Genomic DNA, 19,131 nt, shown 5'->3' with positions numbered 1-19,131 from the left:
CCAGAGCTCCTGGAAGCAATCTAGGTGCCCATCAACAGAAGAATGGATAACCAAACTATGGTACATACACACAATGGAATACTATGCAACTCTAAAAAGTAACATAGAATTGGCAAAACACCGCATAACATGGATGAACTTGGAGGACATTATGCTGAGTAAAATAAGTCAATCACAGAAGGACAAATATTGTATTAGTCTGTTACTGTAAAAAGTCAAGGAAAGGTTTATAGATGGAAGGAAATTTTCTTTCTTGGTTACCAGGTGTAAGAGTGGAGGGGAGGGAATACTAGAGACAAGTGTTGATTTGGTTGAAGAGAAGGTCAATGTACCAAATGTGAATGATCAATATGGTGGCATTGAGGAAAAGGAAGACATAGAGAGATGCATGGGAAGTACAGACAAAAGAGATGAACACTTTTGCACATACAGTACTATGTTGTCAATGATGGCAAACATTGATCTATGGGTGGATAGATGGGAGGACAGGCTCAACGATTAGGTATGTCTATGCAGGGGGAAGTGTGCCCATGACCATGTATAGGGTTGGCAGACAAAAACTAAAAAAAAAAAAGAAAAGACACAAGCAGCTTTATTTGTTCATTCTCTGAATATATGTGTTGAAGCACGACAGTTCTGTTTTTATAATGTTGTCAACTTCCTATTTTGATAGGAACATAAAATGTCTCAAGATACTTATTTTCAGCAATGCAACCACCATTTTGTGTGAATGTGTATGTGTGTTTCTCTTTAATATAATATTTTCCTAATTAGAAGTAAAATCACATTGATTCTCAGACCCAATATTTTCTAGTATTGGTAAAAAACAAAAACAAAACAAAACAAAAAAAACACGCAACTCACTGCCATGGAGTCAGATCATAGCAACCACTCCTTGGGTTTCTGAGGTCCTATCACTAGGCAAGTTAGATTGCTCAACCTTCCTTCTGTGGAGTGGTTGGTATGTTTGAACCTCCAGCCTTCCAGTTAGCAGTCAAATGCCTTAGGCACTATGCCACCAGAGCGCCCTCTAGTATTGGTAGGTGGGACCAATTAGCTCACTGGCACTAGCCCCTTCCAGGATACTGGACTGGGTTCAGACCCTCAGGTCACTGAGATTATCACATTTTAGATTAGGCTGCCTGCTCAAGTGGGCCTTGTTGCTGATGTGCTCTGACCATGGTACTTTGCCTTTTGAGTAATGGTGTTCTGAATCATTCTGTTCATTATACTATTTACCACTAAAATCCCTTTGAATGAATTAATGTTGTTGAACTAATTTTCTCATAGCTGGGTCTTGGATAGGTGCAGTGCATTCCTCTAATATATGTTGTTGCTGTTGACTGCCATCTGTTCAGCCCCTGACTCACGTTATCTAGTGGTGGTTCACTTGTAAAATTCTACCTCCAAGAAACCAAGATTCCATTCTCAGCCAATGTACCTTTAGTGCAGCCACTACCTGTCTGTCAGTGGGGCCTAGTGTGTTGCTAAAAGAGGTTCCAATGGAGCTTCCAGACTAAGACATATTTTAAAAAACAGCAGCAACAACAAGAACAAAACATGGCCATCATGTTGATTCTGACTCACTAAGACTTCCATTGGGTTTCCAAGGTGGTACATCTTTGCAGAAGTAGGTTGCCTCATCTTTGTTCCACAGAGCTGCTAGTAGGTTTGAACCGCCAACCTTCTGGTTAGCAGTCAAATGCCTTAGGCACTGCACCACCAGAGCTCCTTTAGACTAAGATATACTAGGGAAAAAGGCCTGGAAATCTATTTCTGACAAATAAGCCAATAAATGGTATATCCTTTTCTGTATCTATTTCCACCAAATAAAACAAAATGAAGTTAAATTAAAATAATTAAAAAAAAAAAAAAGCAGAACACTGTGGTCTGATCCTGTTTTGAATGTGCTTGCCTCTAATACATATTGTGTGTAATATAATATTGATTATCTGTTTGTGCTAGATATGAAGTTATGTATATTGACCACTTTATTTAAATTTTTTTATTTTTTATTTTAAGAGCTTGTTTTACATTCAAAGTCACACTTACATTTAGTTTCATTCCCCATTCACCATATCCAACCCTAACCCAGTCTCCTCCTCTCTCTACCCTGCAACCCTTCCTCTGTGCCCCTCATAATTATGCACTCCTGTTTATCCTGCATTTCCTCAGTTTGAATGTTGGTCCTTTGGTGTCCTATGGTCTATTGCTCTAAGGGATGTATTACCATTGAGTGTTTGGGTGCAGCATCCTGGGTTGAGTGTCTGTGTGTACATCTTGTTAACTATTGGGGCTGAGAGCCCGCCCCTGGGGGTGAGTTTTATTCCAGGTGCCAAATGCATTTCAGGGCTGTAGTATCAGAAGTCTCATCAGATTTCATCTGACCAGTAATTCTGGTCATTGTTGAGTTTTTGGATTTTGTTCCATGTTTTCCCTCTCACTCTAGCCAGAATCTCCAGATTTGATCCTTTCCTGAGTGGTTGGCATCGGTAGCCGGGCACCATTTAGTTCATCTGGTCTCGAGGGCCATTGCGTCCTAGGGTTGATTGCTTCTAAATGCCCTTGTTTCTTTTTTGTGTGTGTATGTGCGTTCTTCTTCACTTCCAATGCTGGGAGACCATTAGCTGCATCCTAGATGGCTGCTTGAAAACTTTTAAGACCCCAGTTGCTACTCACCAATGTAGGATGTAGAGCAATGCTTTTATGTATTTTGTTGTGCCAATGGAGTCTGCTGTCCCCCAGTACTAAGGTCCTGAGGTAGTAGCTCTATTGGATCTCTCTCCCATAGTGTTGGGATGTCTGTGAGGGATTACTCTGTGTCTATCTTCTATTGTTTCTGTAAGGACTGTAGGTATTTTTTTATCACTTTTCATTTTATTTTTATTACTTTTATTTAAATTTTTGGTTTAATCCAATGAATGCCATCCAAAGCCCGAATGGATGCTTCTTGTGGCTAGTTGATGGTAAGAGGCAGACCCATACACAACAGAGCAAGCCACTGGTCAGATCTCCCATACCCTTTGGTATGTCCCAGCCAGGAACATGAAACTTTGTCTAACACTTAGATGACTTATACCTTCTATTTCATTTCAGAATTACTTCCTCAGCCTTAAATAGATCCATTGTAATTTTCTAATTCATCAGCATATTCCCTCCTTCTGGCGAAGAATATTAGAAGGTGGAAGCCTATGCAAATTAACCTATCTATACAAATCAACTTATCTATATGAATCAACCCTATCCATATTTGTTTCCCATATACATGGCTGTGAATGACCACTAGGTTTAACTAGGCATTTTCATCTCTCATTCCTTCTGCATGTCTACTTTCTTGTGTGTGAGTCCTAAATGTCTGTTCTCTTAAAAGCTTCTATGTCTTCTTCCTACAATATGGAAAAGTTCTCCATGATTTTCATCATTAGAAGTACTCTACCATTTCCCTCCAAAATATTTAACCCTTTTCCCATTTTTCTTCATATCTCAACCATAACTTCTTCAATGAGCTTTAGCTTTTAAAAAAGACAGGTGGCCTCAAGCTGCTTTTGTTTTGCCCCATAACAAAAGTATACTTGTGACAAGGAAATATTAAGGGCTTTAGTGCCTACTTGGAAGAAGAATTGGAAGAGGTATAGAAAGGAAAAAAACACAAATAACTCAGCAAAATATTTTGTGGCAGACTGGAAGTTCATTTGGTCAAGGAAAGGAAAGAATGTCTTATTTTCTGGTCTGATAGGATGACAGGCCAGACATGGACCCAGCTTCTCAGGTCTGTCAGGACAGTACAGAGAGTTTTAAGAGTGTCTCTTACACTACTGCATCTGGTGCCAGAGGACAAATATCAGAGAACTAGCCAAGGTGATTTACAAGGCCAAAGGATTGTAATGTATCTGAGACTAAAAATGAAAGTTAGTTCTCTAAAGATGAAAATTTGGAGTTGAGAAACAAAGTCAAAGAAAGATCAGAATACAGACAGCATAGTGTAATGGAATGGATGAGGGAAATTCCAAAGACTTGGGTCAGAGGTCAAGGCTGGATTATGCCCTTTTATATTTGTCCAGTAACCCTTATGAGGGCAACAATCACTAGATTTCCTTCTTTCTGCCTTTCTTTCTCTCTCCCTCCTTTTCTCCTTTCCTTCCTTTCTTCTCCTTCTTCTTCTTTTTTAATAAGAAAATTGTCCAAGAAGGAGAGAAATAGAGAGTGCATTTGTGTCTTGATTTAATAAGATTGAGAAAAGTGAGCGAGCTCACTGTCCAGAATGTAGGACCCCAGCACAAGGATGTTTTATAGCCTTTCTCACCTGAGTTCCATGAGAGAATCAAGGCCTAATGCCCTCAGTTATCTATACATCTAGAATTGTTCTGCTCTGGAACCAATGAGGAAGCTGGCTGAGAAAAACTACACACAGAGAACTTCCTTACCTCAAAGAGAAAACATCTATAAACATTTTGTGAGTTTTTCTGTGCTTTTGAAAACTCCTAGCAGTTCCTTTAGGTGTGTGATAAGACAAGAAGATGGTTAGGAAGATGACATGGTGTAAGTGCAAATTAGTATTTGGTGGCATGGCAGTAATAATGCGAGCCTTTATAAAATTGGCTTTAGGCCAGTCACCACTAAGGACAAAGTAGGCCCTAAATATTTTGTTTGAAGCTGAGCCTCTGGGAGGGATGGAGCTAGCATTAGGAGAAGGAAGATTAAGAAAAGTGATATCATGAAAAGTGTTGCCCAAATAACCTGATACTCCAACTCACCTTCTAGTCCTTAGAATTTTGACAAGACTGCTTTTTATGCCTGTCACTATGCTGGGGTTATGTACCAAAGACATACACATGTTTCAGCTTTCTGGTGCTGGACATAGTAATGGTGTGTGGTGATAAAGAAATAGGAAGGAAATGTTCTTCGTGGGAACAGAAAAGTTTAGTAGCAGGGGGAAATGACCAAATAAATTACTGTGTTATGCTTTTGTGATGGCACTCCATTTTTCCCTCCCTTATTTCTAAGCAGGTTGCTAGATCATTTGAATGTTCTTGCTTCAGAGATTTTTGTAGAGTACAAAATGACTGTCACTTGAAACTAATTCCACTGTAGGACTTTCTGTAAATGTCCAAATTCTTTGCAGATATGCTTCATATCATGGAGAAAAGTGGGAGAAGCAACTTTGCAAGGAATAAAGGTATCGGATTCCAAAAGCCAAAAAAGGCTACCTGCCTGCAGCCTCATAGCAATACCCTAGGCTCAGTGACTCTGGGCTGAGCCCAGGGAAGCATCAGGACTCCCAGCATCCACAAAGGTTTTTCTTTTTTCACTTAGAGCATAAAACAAAAGCCACAGAGTCCATGAACTCAGCATCATGCAGACTTAGCCATTGAAAATTTTAGTGATAACCAGGAAAAACAGAAGATAAGTGGCATCTCCTGGCCCTCAAGTACAGTTAAACCATCAGAATTTATGCATGACCTTGGTAGAGAGGAAAAGAACGTACATGAAAATAGAGGCTGAATAAAAGCCCAACACAATCCAGTGCCCTGTAATTCTGACTCAGTTTCTCCAGCCTTTTCTACTACTGTGCTCTTGACTCATCCTGATACCCATGATACTGAGCTTGGGCACAATGCCTGATTTCTCTTCCAAACAATCAGAATAGCACTAAATACCCACTTGTCCTGATATTCTGATACTGCATCTTATTCATTGTTATATGGAGATATTTTCAACTTAATAGAGGACTCTATAAAACCAAAACACTTTCAAAATATACAGGGATGCATTATGGCATTATGAATTTGGGGAGCTCTGGTAGTGCAGTGCCGAAGGCATTTGACTGCTAACCAAAAGTCTGGTGGTTCAAACCCACCAGCCACTTCTCAGAAGGAAGATTGGGCAATCTACTTCTTTAGTGATATCACCTCAGAAACCCAAGGAAGGTCGCAATGAGTCAGATCTGACTTGACAGCAGTGAGAGTGAGAGAGAGAGAGAGAGAATCATAATATGTAGCCTATTATATCTATATCTTTTTACTATTAAGCTTCTGGTAAAGCTCAAACTATGTCACAAATATTTTGTTATTTCTAATAAAATAGGATGGTATTGAAATGTTGATAATCAGACAATGTCTTATAAAGGAATTACTTAATGGCAACTTTTAACCATGTTTGTATTCCTGGTTTTACAGTTTGGGATCTACATTAAATGAGATTTGTAGGGGTTAGAAAAAGAACTACAGTTGTCTAACTGGAATGTGATATTTAGGAAAAGAAAGTACTGTGAAATAATGAGCTAATATACATAAAAAGATATAATTGAAGGATGATCATCACTAAATACATGATTTGTTAATCTGAGGAACAAATAATTCTTAAGCTTATAAATATTAGTAAACAATACTATACAGAAAAAAAAGTGGGTTTTAGAATTTTCCTAAGACTATTTTCTTAATCCACAGAAGTCCATCTTTCATAACAAATCATCACAATCAGGCAAGTCCACTCAACCAAATGAATAACTTTGCCTAACTGAAGAGTCTTTGCTTACATTTCCCACACAGACAACATGAGTGCTAATGAACACAGCTCATGGAAGGACATTATCCCTGAAACAGTTAGTCAGGAACTACCCATCTCCAAACAATGCTACAGTGGGACTGTGTGATTGGCTCATCTCACATTGACTTATCATTGGAAAGCCAATGTTATAAATATTTTCCCTACATATTGGAATGACAAGGACTTTTAAATTTGGAGATCATCTATGCCACTTCTTTCAGTTTAGAAGTGAAGAAAATGAAATACACTGGGATTCAGTTAGTGCCTGAGTTTAGAAGTTTAGTTTATATGAAAGTAAGGGGTCCCCTCCTTTCTAATAGAATGTGAACAATTTATAGTAGGACACTGATAGATTCAAGATGCTTAGATATTATGAAAACACACACACAAATACTTACAAAGTGAGTGTCATAAATAAAATTTGAATACATTTTGAATTAGTAAAATTGCCTCTATTTTTAAAATTACTAAAACTGCCTAGAAGTATGATAAATAAATTACTGTAATAATTAATTTTAATGTATAAAATATTCAGTATAAATGTCATAGGAAGTAGTTTCCAAATAAGATTCATCATTGAATTTAGAAACTTTTCTTCCTTCCATTTTTTTTCTTTATCACAGAGTTCTTTTTGGAAGCACTCTAGTGGCCATTGAAGAGAAAACTTTGATAGGGCAGAAATGATCCCTGTGTGCATTTTTTTAGAGATTAAATTGGGGATTAGAAGCATATAAAAAACAATTAGAATTCAATGTAAAAATATTCGTTAAGTGCCTAAGGCATTTGACTGCTAACCACAAGGCTAGCGGTTCAAACTTACCAGCCACTCCTGGGAAGGAAGATTGAGCAATCTACTTCCATAGAGATACAGCCTCGGAGACCCAGAGGGGTTGCTATGAGTCAGAACCAACTCGATGGCAGTGACTTTGTTTTATGCTTGAGGCACTATCTTAGATTCTGGAAAAATAGTGAGAAAGGTAGGCAAAAGCCCTAGCCTGCCCTTATTCTATGGAAGAGAGACAGAGGCAGAGAAAGTCAAATATAAGTAAATTGTGTGATATCAGAAACTGGTAAATGCTATTAAGAAAATAAATTACAGTATAGGGAACAGAATAGTGGGGGAAGGAGTGCAAAAATCACTCTCTCAGAGGCCCACCCTGAGGCAATGGCATTTGAACCAAGAACTACATAGGGAGAAGGAATCCTTCATATACTGAGCAGGGAGAAGATCATTCCAGTCACAAATAAAAACATAAAAGCCTGAGGGTTTGGCATTTGACTGTTAACCAGAAGGCTGGTGGTACAAATCCAGCAGCCACTCCTCGGAAGAAAGACTGTATAATCTATTTCTGTAAAGATACCACCTCAGAATCCCAAGGAGGGGTCATTATGAGTCGGATCTGACTCAATGGCAGTGAGTTTTGAGTTTGAGGAATACTGAGAAGGTCAGTATACTGAGACTGGACTAAAAAAAAGGGAGACAGATTGTTAGAAAATAAGACCAAGTCAGAATAGGAAGGACTTATAGGGCATGATGGGAGTTTGACTTTATACTAGATATGTTGGAAGCCATTTCAGAATTGGAGAATGTAGGAGAAAGAGTGGAAGCAAGGTGACCATTTAGGAATAAATGGCTAGTGTAGGAAGCTAGAGAGATACTGGGTGACTTGACAAAGGGTGGTTTTGGTGAACATACCAAGAAGAGGTAAAGCATAGTCAACGGATGAATTGATCAAATATTCAGAGTGAAAATCAGGAAAAATCAATGAATCCTTGACTGGCTACAAAATACACAGGCAGTGTATCTAACTCAGCTTTGGATAGCAGGTGACATTTTTTGAAAAAAAAAAAAAAATACTCCGCCACCTTAATGGAACTGCATATACGTGAACCCATAACATACATATTCCAAAAATGTTTATAGCAGTTTATTTTATAACATGGCCATTTTTGAGCCCAATTCTTTAGCCACAATTAGGATAAACACTTATAAAATTATTTCCCTTTTAGCACTCCCCATGAAAGCAATTTAGGAGCTCTGGTAGCATAGTGCCTAAGGCACTTGACTGCTAACCAGAAGGCTGGCGGTTCAAACCCACCAGCCACTCCTCGGAAGGAAGATGGGGCAATCTGCTTCCGTAGTGATACTGCCTTGGAAACCCAAGGAGGGGTCGCTATGAGTCGGGGCCGACTCGACAGCAAACAACAACATACAAAACCAAGAGCCAGTATTTATTATGTTGAGGAATGTCTTATTTTGCTGAGAGTTTTGATCAGGAATGGGTGTTGGATTTTATCAAATATCTTTTCTGCATTGATGGATGTGATTATGTGGTTCTTTTCCTTTGTTTTATTTATGTGGTGTATGACCTTGATTGTTTTTCTAATGTTGAACCATCCCTGCATACTGATATGAACCCCACTTGGTCATAATGAATGATTTTCTTGATATGTTGTTGGAGTCTATTGACTAGGATTTTGCTGAAGATTTTTGCCTCTATATTCATGAGGGATATTGGTCTGTAGTTTTCCTTTTGAGTGATATCTTTGCCTGGTTTTGGTATCAAGTTTATGCTTGCTTGTAAAATGAATTTGGGAGGCTTCCATCCTTTTCTATGTTCTGGAATAGTTTGAGTAGGATTGGTGTCAGTTCTTCTCTGAATGTTTGGTAGAATTCTCCTGTGAAACCAGCTGGTCCAGGACTTTTTTTTGTTGGTAAATTTTGTATGCCATGTTCAATTTCTTTTTTTGTTGTGGATCTGTTCAACTTTTCCACCTCAGTCTATGTTACTTTAGGTAAATGGTGTGTTTCTAGAAATCTACCTATTTCTTCCAGATTTTCAAACATTTTGGAGTACAGTTCTTCATAGTATCCTGATATATCCTTTTTATTTCAATTGTTTCTGTTATGTTGTCACACATTTTGTTTCTTATTCATGTTACTTGTATTCTCTCCCTCCTCTCCTTTCTTAAATTTGCTAGTGGTTTTTTAATTTCATTAATATTCTCAAAAAACAACTTCTAGTCTTGTTGATTTTTTCTATTGTCTTTCTGTTTTCTGTTTCATTGATTTCTGCTCAAATTTTTATTTTTTCCTTTCTCTTGGTGACTGTAGTTCTTTTTCTAATTGTTGGAGATGTTGGTTTAAAGTGTTGATTTTGGCTCTTTTTTCTTTTTTGATGTGTGCAGTTATTGCTATAAATTGGCCTCTAACCACTGCTTTTGCTATGTCCCAAAGATTTTGATGCATTGTGTTTTCATTCTCGTTTGATTGAAGGAATTTTTTAATTTCATTTTTTATTTCTTCTCTTACCCAGTCTTTTTAAGGAGGGTGTTGTTCAGTTTCCAAGTGTTTGCTCTTTTTCTGTTGATCTTCTTATTGTTGATTTCTGATTTGATAGCATTGGACCTGAGAATATACTTTGTAGTATTTCAATATTTTTAAATTTATGAAGGCTTGCTTTATGGCCTAACCTATGGTCTAACATGGAGATTGTTCCATGTGCACTGGAAAAGAATGTATATCGTGCTGTTATAGTGTGAAGTGCTCTGTAGATGTTCATAGGGTCAAGTTGGTGGATTATATTGATTAGCTTTTCTGCATTTTTGTTGAGTTTCTTTTCAGTTGTTTTATCTTTCATTGAAAGTGGTGTATTAAAGTCTCTCACTATGACTGTGGAGTCATCCATTTGCCTTTCTAACTTTTAAAATCTGATTTATGTATTTTGGGACACTTTCATTGGGTCCATAATATTTATTATGGTTATATCTTCTTCTTCAACTGATCCTTTAATCATTATATAATGTCCTTCCTTGTCTCATATGGTGGTTTTTGTCTTAAAGTCATTTTGATCAAAAATTAATATTGCCACTCCTCCTGCTCTTTTATGGTTGCCATTTGATTGATATATCTTTTTCCAGTCTTTGATTTTTAGTCTATTTTCGTCTTTGTCTCTAAAGTGTGTCTCTTGTAGACAAAATATTGATGGGTTTTACTTCCTTATCCAATCTGCAACTCTCCATCTCTTGAGTGCTGCATTTAATCCATTAACATTCAGTGTAATTATTGACAAGTGTGAATTGGTTGCTGCTTTTTTATTATGTTTTTTCATGGTGTTCTTGTTTTTTTTGTTCCATATAATTTTCTGTGCTGAGCTCATTATGTTTATTAATCATGTTATTATTTCCTTTGTTGCTATTGTTTTAGTGTTTACTAAATATTTGTGTTTGTCCTCTTTTTTATTGTGATGTGAAGGTTTATCATTTTTCTTTGAGGTTACCTTGTGATTTGTTATATCCTTAAGAGGTGAGAGATAGCATACCAACAGACATATGTATACTTATGTTCATTGCAGCACAATTCACCTTAGCAAAGAGATGGAAACAACGTAAACAGTATTTTCCCTCTTTTTGGTTTGTAGTTGTCCTCATTTACCAATTGATGTCTCTGGCTCCCTGTTTATAATCTTGTTATCTTATTTTACTTTGGATATGTCCATAGCTGTGGCTTTTGGGTTATGTCATCTTGTGTATTAACGGTTGATTGTTGTGTGTTATTTTTGGTTCACTGTTCAAAGGACTCCCTTTCGTATCTCTTGTAGGGTTGGTGTGGCTTTAACAAATTCCCTTAGTTTCTGCTTACCTGGAAATCTCCTAATTTCACCATCATATTTGAGGGACAATTTTGCCAGGTATATAATTCTTGGTTGAAAATTTTTCTCTTTCAGGGTTTTATATATACCATCCCATTTCTTTCTTGCCTGAATGGTTTCTACTAAGAAATCAGAGCTTATTCTTATTGGTTGTCCTTTGTAAGTAACTTTTTGTTTTTCCCATATTGCTTTCAGGATTCTTTCTTTGTCTTTGGTTTTGATGATTTTGATGATGATATATAGGTCTTGGTGATTTTCTTTTGGGGTCTATCCTGTTGGGGTTCACTGGACTTCCTGAATGGATATATTCTCATCTTTCATCATATCAAGGAAGTTCTCTTCCAACAAATCTTGGATAATTTTCTCAGTGGTTTTATTTTTCTCTTCCTGTTCTGGAATTCCAATGACATATAGGTTATTCCTTTGTTAGTATCCCACATGAACCTTAGGCTTTCTTCATTTTATATCTTATTCTTTTTTCTGACTGATCCCTTTCCAAAGAAATATTCAAATTTTTCTCTTCAATCTCAAGTCTGTCTTCCATTGCATTGATTCTATTCCTTTGTCATTTCAATGTGTTATCTATTTCTGAAAATTTAGTATTACTCTTTTGGATTTCTATCTGTAAATTTTGAATCATTTCTAATTTTTCATTTATTTTGTCATTATGTTCTTGTATTTTCTTCTGAATTTGTTCTAGGGTTTTGTCTGTATTTTCCTTAATTTTGTCAGTGTTTTCCTTGATCTATCTCTCAATCCTTTGAACATACCTAAATATAATTCTTTTGAATTCCTTATCAGAGAGTTCTAATGCTTCTTCCTCAGGGATATGTTCTGGGTCTGTACCCTGTTCCCTTGTTTCTACCACTTTATCTTGCTTCTTTGTGTGGACTGTGATGGTCTGTTGTCTCTGGGACATTGTGATGTTGTTGTATTTAGATGTCTGCTAACAGTTTGTAAAGAGCAGCTAAGGGTGAGTCAGGCTTTTCTTGGTGATTGTTTATTGTTGGCCTGTTGGTGGAGAAAGAAGTGGTAGCTCTCACGCAGTAAGTGATCTGCAGGAGTTATGGGTGTTGTTGTGGCATATAAGCACTGTTGCTGTCTCCCAGTCAAGTAGACAAAAATAACAATTGAATAACAGCAAAAAATGTAAAAGCAAGTGGAGAAAAAACACAGCATATACTCACACAGGAACAATAACCAAAAATGAAAAGGAAAAAAAAAAAACTGCAATATCTGGGGAGAGGGCAATGAGAGAGAAAAGGTAAAGTAGGAGAATTAAAAAAATGGGAAAAATACAAAAAGAAAAACAAAGAATGGGGTTAACCACGAGAAAGGAAAAAATGGGAACCAGGAGTAAGGAAGAGAAAAAAAGCTGAAAACTAGGACCTGGGAAGGGAAGAATAAAGAATAATAATAAAAAGGACAACAATAATAATAACAATACACCCTTTAGTAAGGTGGGACTCAAGATACATCCTATCTTATATCCTGCCCCATTAACATAATAGGAAACTCACTCCAAAGTGGGACCATAACCACAGGCATAGAGGTAGGATTTACAATACATCACAATGGAGGACTATGGCTATATGGGTCATTTTAAGTAATTAATTGCACTGCATTTCTGTTTCCTCATTTATTAATTTTCTATCCATTTACCCTTTTCAGAAATGAGTTGAGATCTTCTCATGATGATTCCCTCTCATTCTCTTTATTATTTTTATTTTCTAAGTTTCTTTGGGAGCTCTGGTGGTGTATTTCCTAAGGCATTTGACTGCTAATCAAAAGGCTGGCAATTTAAACCCACCAGTCACTTCTCAGAAGGAAGGTTGGGTAATCTACTTCCATAGTGATACTCCTTGGAAACCCAAGGAGGGGCCTCCATTATTTGAATTGGATCTTGGATGTAAGAAAATACATAATATTAGCTCATTGTTAATTGCCATTAGGTCAGTTCTGGCACATAGAGACCATGTGTACAACAGAACCAAATACTGCCTGGTCCTGTGCCTCTCCACAATTGTTGAGATGTTTGAGTCCTTGCTGCAGATACTGTGTCAATACATCCTGTTGAGAATCTTCCTCTTTTTTGTTGACCCTCTACTTTACCAAGCATGATGTTTTTCTCCAGGAACTGGTTCTTCTTGATAACATCTTCAAAGCACATGAGACAAAGTCTCACCATCCTTGCTTCTAAGGAGAATTTTTGCTATACTTCCTCCAAGACAGATTTATTTGTTCTTCTGGCAGTCCATAGTATACTTAATATTCTTTACCATAATTCAAAGGCATCAATTCTTTTTCAGTCTTCCTTATTCACTGTCCAGCATTCATCTGTATATAAGGTAACTGAAAATATCATGGCTTGGGTCAGGTGCATCTTAGTCCTCAAAATGACATCTTTGCTTTTTAATTCTTTTGAGAGATCTTTTGCAGCAGATTTGACTAATGCAACATGCCATTTGATTTCCTGACTATAGTCAGTCACTAGCCTTAGTTTCTTAGAGGGTATATATATATGAATGCTTTGGCAATGTTCACTCTGTTACTCTGGATCCTGCATCTGATTCATCATCATCTTACCCCCAATTCTTGGAGGCTGAGAGAGCAACCAGTCACCTGACCTGCCAGTTTGGATTTTTCAGCCCCTGTAGCCACGTGAGTGAGGAGAATCCTCCAGACTGATGCCTGACCCTCAGATTTGGGACTTGCCAGCCTCCACAACCATGTGAGCTATTTTCTTAGCAGTTCCTGAGTTCTGTGAGGCATTATAATAAAATATAGAAGAAGGAGAGTACTGAGGGAAAGAGGAGAAGTTCATGTTAGAGATGATGGAGTGGTACAGGAATTTGGAAATGTTGGACATTTGAGTCATCTTTAACCTCCACTTATCAACGAGCCTTGTATTGATCCTTCTAAAATAAATTATTTAAGCAAGGAACAAGAAATCATGACCTAAAATATGAACAAAAATAGATGCTATGAAACAGGCAGGTAACCTAAGTGAGTTAAATCTTCTCATCAACAGAGAATATTTAAAATTGATGATTCAAAAAATAGTGGTATATCTATAGTATTTAGAAATTGGGAGATATTAATAATGACTAATAGTTATTTGACATGCTAAACACCATTCTAAAATATTTTTTTTTTTGTATTACAGTTTATAAAGTTCATACTTTCTACTTTATAGATGAGGAAACTGAGTCACAGAAAGTGAAACCCAAGATGATCCAGCTAATAAGAAATGAAGCCAGAGTTTGATCCCAATAATCTGGTTCCAGACTCCACACATTTAGCCATTACTTTTTACTTAAGGTATATATAAATGTGACAATAACTAAAATGAGAAAAAAAGTTAGATATATATAGTTAAAAGAGTTTGTGGACTAGGGGAAGGCACAAATGGGAAATGGGTTGGATCTTTTCTTTTTAGATGTTCTATATTATCTCATTTTTTAAACTTTTGTTACTTAAAATTAAACTAATAATAATAATAATAAAAGGATGACAATAGTGCTGAATGATGATGGGTAGCTGAGATACATCTTACTGATGTTACTGATCATAACATAAAAATAAGAGTCAGTATAATACAAATTCTCAGTAAGATTCACCTCTTTTCCCCAATGCACTTAGATTCTAAAAGTGAAATTTAGAAAGAAGTCCATTATAAAACCAGCACCAATAATTTATGATCTTACTGTGTGAAGCGAAGAAAGGCTTAGAAAAAGATATTCTAGTTACTTAGGAGTATGAGTAATTAATTAAATTGAAATTTACATTATTTCCTTAAGACCTAGATTATTATCTCAGTGTACCTTTCATGAGCATAAGTGGACCAAAAAATAAGACCAAAACAGAGCTTTCAAAGTTGTTTATAAGACAATGATAAATTTAATCAGCTCCAGCAATTCTTAACTCAGAAAAGCAAAAATAAACTGTTGGATGTATTAAAAATACAGATTACTGGACCCACTTCTTAGAGATTCTGTTTAGTAGGCTTAATGTGCAACAGAGACATTGGCCTAATAATAATAATAATAATATTCTCCATAACCAGAGTGAAAATCACAGATCTAGTTAATAGAATATCTCTGCTTAGGTTAAGTTATTTTCATCCAAAATACTCTTATGATTCAATTGGAAATAATATGTCCTAAATACTTTTTAAAAGTGTAATATCAAGCCAAAAAATATAAGGCTAATTGGGTGGAGAAATTCATTTTTTTTTTGTTGCTGTTGTTCTCATCAATTCCAAGAGAAATAAAGAAACAAAGATAATACCTGAAAATCACATTAAAGAATACAATGTATGTACCATCAAGCATTGTGATGATTTTAAATATGTCCATAAATTCTTTACTTCTTTACTATTCCTCACTTTACACCCCTTGGGTGCAGAGGTTGAACTTAGTGACAGGCTTCACTGAAATGACTTTATGTGAAAGAGATTCTACAACACCATAGGAGGCATAGACAATAAAATATTCCACCATTTTTCTCCTTAAGGATTTGAAACCCTTTACCAGAATAACTATACACAAGGGAAAAGAGAATACTCACATTATTTCAGTTCCTCAAGATCTAATCTGACATTGATATCAGGAGACAAAAAAGAAAAAATAAATCTGTACAGTTAGAGTATGAGCTAATAGAGGCTGGGCAATAAAAAGAATTTAGGCCCCAAACCCCAAAATCCATTTTATATTCATCTCCTTAATCCCCAAGTACCTATTTTGTGTGACACTTTACAAATGGCAAAACGCTTACATTTGTTCCTTGATCTGTGGAGTTAGAGCCATTATGGTACTATAAAAAGAATCAAGTGAAACCCCCTGAAACTCCTCATAACTGAAATATCAGAAAGAAAACCACATCACAGGTACAGTTATAGAGATTAGTTCTTCAAATTTAGGGGTATAAATGTAGCGGTTTCCATGATAAACCAAAAAAAAAAAACCCAAACTCACTGCCGTTGAGTTGGATCTGACTCATTAATTCATTTGCATGGCTCAAGAAAACTATTATGGGTGATGATGGACTACAAAAAACAAAACCAGCAGCTCCAATTGCAGTGGCTATGGTGGATATGCTATTTTATTTGAAGACATCAACACAACACTTGACCGAACAAAAAAAAAAAAAGTAGAAAAACCCACTGTCATCAAGAGCCAACTCTAACTCATAATGACCCTCTAGGACAAAATAGAATTGCCCCATATAGTTTTCAAGGTTGTAAATCTTTACAGAAGCATACAGCCACATCTTTCTCCCACAGAGTGACTGGTGGTTTTCAACCACCAACCTTTCAGTTAGCAGCCAAGAAATTAATCATTGCACTACCAGGACAACTTACACTTTATACTTAATATGTATCATTTAATCTGGTGAATATACTTTTTAAGTTCCGATCTAAAAAGAGAATCAATATCAGTGTGCCCTTCCATGTAAAGAACAGAGTAAGCATTTACAGTCATAGTCCAAGGTTATATTAAATTTGTTGTTGTTGTTGTTAGGTGCCCTCAAGTCGTTTTCAACTCATAGCGACCCCATGCACAGCAGAATGAAACACTGCCCAATCCCACACCAGCTCCATGATCCCTGCTATACTTGAGCCCATTGTTGCAGCCACCATGTCAATCCATCTCATTGAAGGCCTTCCCCTCTTTCATCGACCCTCCACCTTACTAAGCATGACATCCTTCTCCAGAGAACGGTCCCTTCTGACAACATGACCAAAGTAGGTGAGACAAAGTTTGGCCATTCTTGCTTCCAAGGAGCATTTCAGCTGCACTTCCTCCAGGACAGATCTGTTAGTTCTTTTAGCAGTCCATGGTGCTTTCAGCATTCTTCGCCAGCACCACAACTCAAAAGCATCAACTATTCTTTGGTCTTCCTTATTCATTGTCCAGCTCTCACATGCATATGAGGCGATTGGAAATATCACTTGTGTCAGGTGCACCTTAGGCCTGAAGGAGACATCCTTCCTCCTCAGCACTTGAAAGAGTTCCTTTGAAGTCAACTTTCCCAGTGCTATGCATTGTCTAATGTTCTGACTGCTGCTTCCATCAGCGTGGATTGTAGAACCAAGTAATGTGAGTTCTTTGACAACCTCAATCTTTTCTCCATTTATTGTGATGCTGCTCATTGGTCCAGTTGTGAGGATTTTTGTTTCTTTTATATTGAGACATAATCCATACCGCAGACTGTATTCTTCAACCTTCATCAGTAGGTGCCTCAGGTCATCCTCACTTTCAGCAAGCAAAGTTGTATCATTAGTGTATCTCAGGTAGTAAATGATTCTTCCTCCAATCCTGATGCCACATTTTTCTTCATATAGTCCAGCTTCTCAGATTATTAAATTATTATTATTAAATTAGATGCTTCATATTCTGCAGAATGCCTCTCTGGCTCAAGATTAGAGGAAGTATGATAACACATTAATTGGACTGGTGGACATTAAGTGTAAGTACTTTGGATGGCTTAGTTATACACATTTAAATTACAGGGTTAAAGAGAAACCTACAAAGATTCATGAGTTGGTTACATCAGAAGAGGTTTTAGAAGTCAAATGGTGTGCTGATTTTCAGATTATTCCCTTCAAAGTAAAGAACAAGTTATTGCATCCTGAACCTGCTACCTTTTAAAAAAAGACGCAAGAGTTGGTAAGCCTGTTTAGATTTTGGAATCATATATACTTCACTTGGGAGCTTTGGTGGCATAGTGTCTAAGGCATTTGACTGCTAACCAGAACGCTGGTAGTTCAAACCCCCCAGCCACTCCTTGGAAGGAAGGTTGGGCAATCTACTTCAGTTGTGATACTGCTTTGGAAACCCAGTGAGGGGTCCCTATGAGTCTGGTCTGACTTGACAGCACATAACAACAACAACAACACAACACCATTGGCAAAAGAAGCTAAAATAAACTCAAACTCACTGCTGTTGGTTCAGATCCAGCTCATAGAGACCCCTCCTTGGAATTCCAAGGCAATATCACTACAGAAGTAGATTGCCCAGTCCTCCTTCCAAGGAGTGATTGGTGGGCTTGAACCTCCAGCCTTCTGGTTAGCAGTCAAGTGCCTGAGGTACTAGGCTACCAGAGCAAAAGAAGCTAGGGAACTTTTTTTTTTCCCTAGATAGTGAGGTACTCGTTAAAAATAGGGAGATAATTTACTATGGGAAAAGAGAAGAATGGATATTGAAGGACAACCAAATTTTCTGATACAATGTCCAAATACAATGTTCATTATCATTCTCGATGGCCAGCTTTTCCTCTTGTCACTATGAGTAGCATCATAAGTTTTTTCCTTCACAAAGACACAAAATCTGAATTTTGAGGGAAAATTCAGGGAAGTAACATAGAAAAATTAGAGTATGGAATAAAATAAGATTGATTTGCAAGGTAGTTCTACTTGCAAATTCTTTTTATCGATAAAAGTTTTGTGCTGTTGGCTCTGTTTTCCATACTCCATTTTATCATATATACTTTTTTTTAACTTTTATTGTGGTGAAAATATATATAACAAGACATTCGCCAACATAACAATTTCCACATTTACAGTTCAGAGACATTGATTACCTTTTTCATGTTGTGCCACCATTATTGCTATCATTATACAAAATATTCTACTTCCTATTACCATAAACTCAGTGCCCCCCAAATAATAGCTTCCCCTTTCCCCCTTCCTCCTACCCCTGGTAACCACTAATAATCTTTAGGTTTTGTTGTTGTTGTTGTTATGTGCCATTGAGTTGGACCCAACTCATAGCGACCCCTCCTTGGGTTTCTGAGGCAGTATCACTATGGAAGTAGGTTGTCCCATCTTCATTCTGAGGAGTGGCTGGTAGGTTTGAACTGCCAGCCTTCTGGTTAGCAGTCCAGTGTCTTTGGCACTATGCTACCAGAGCTCCCCTTTGGGCTTTATATG

Source organism: Orycteropus afer, unplaced genomic scaffold (genome assembly GCF_000298275.1).
Source record: "Orycteropus afer afer isolate SDZICR_OR568_19922 unplaced genomic scaffold, OryAfe1.0 scaffold00007, whole genome shotgun sequence".
Classification (NCBI taxonomy): domain Eukaryota; kingdom Metazoa; phylum Chordata; class Mammalia; order Tubulidentata; family Orycteropodidae; genus Orycteropus; species Orycteropus afer.
This window is presented reverse-complemented; position numbering follows the sequence as displayed.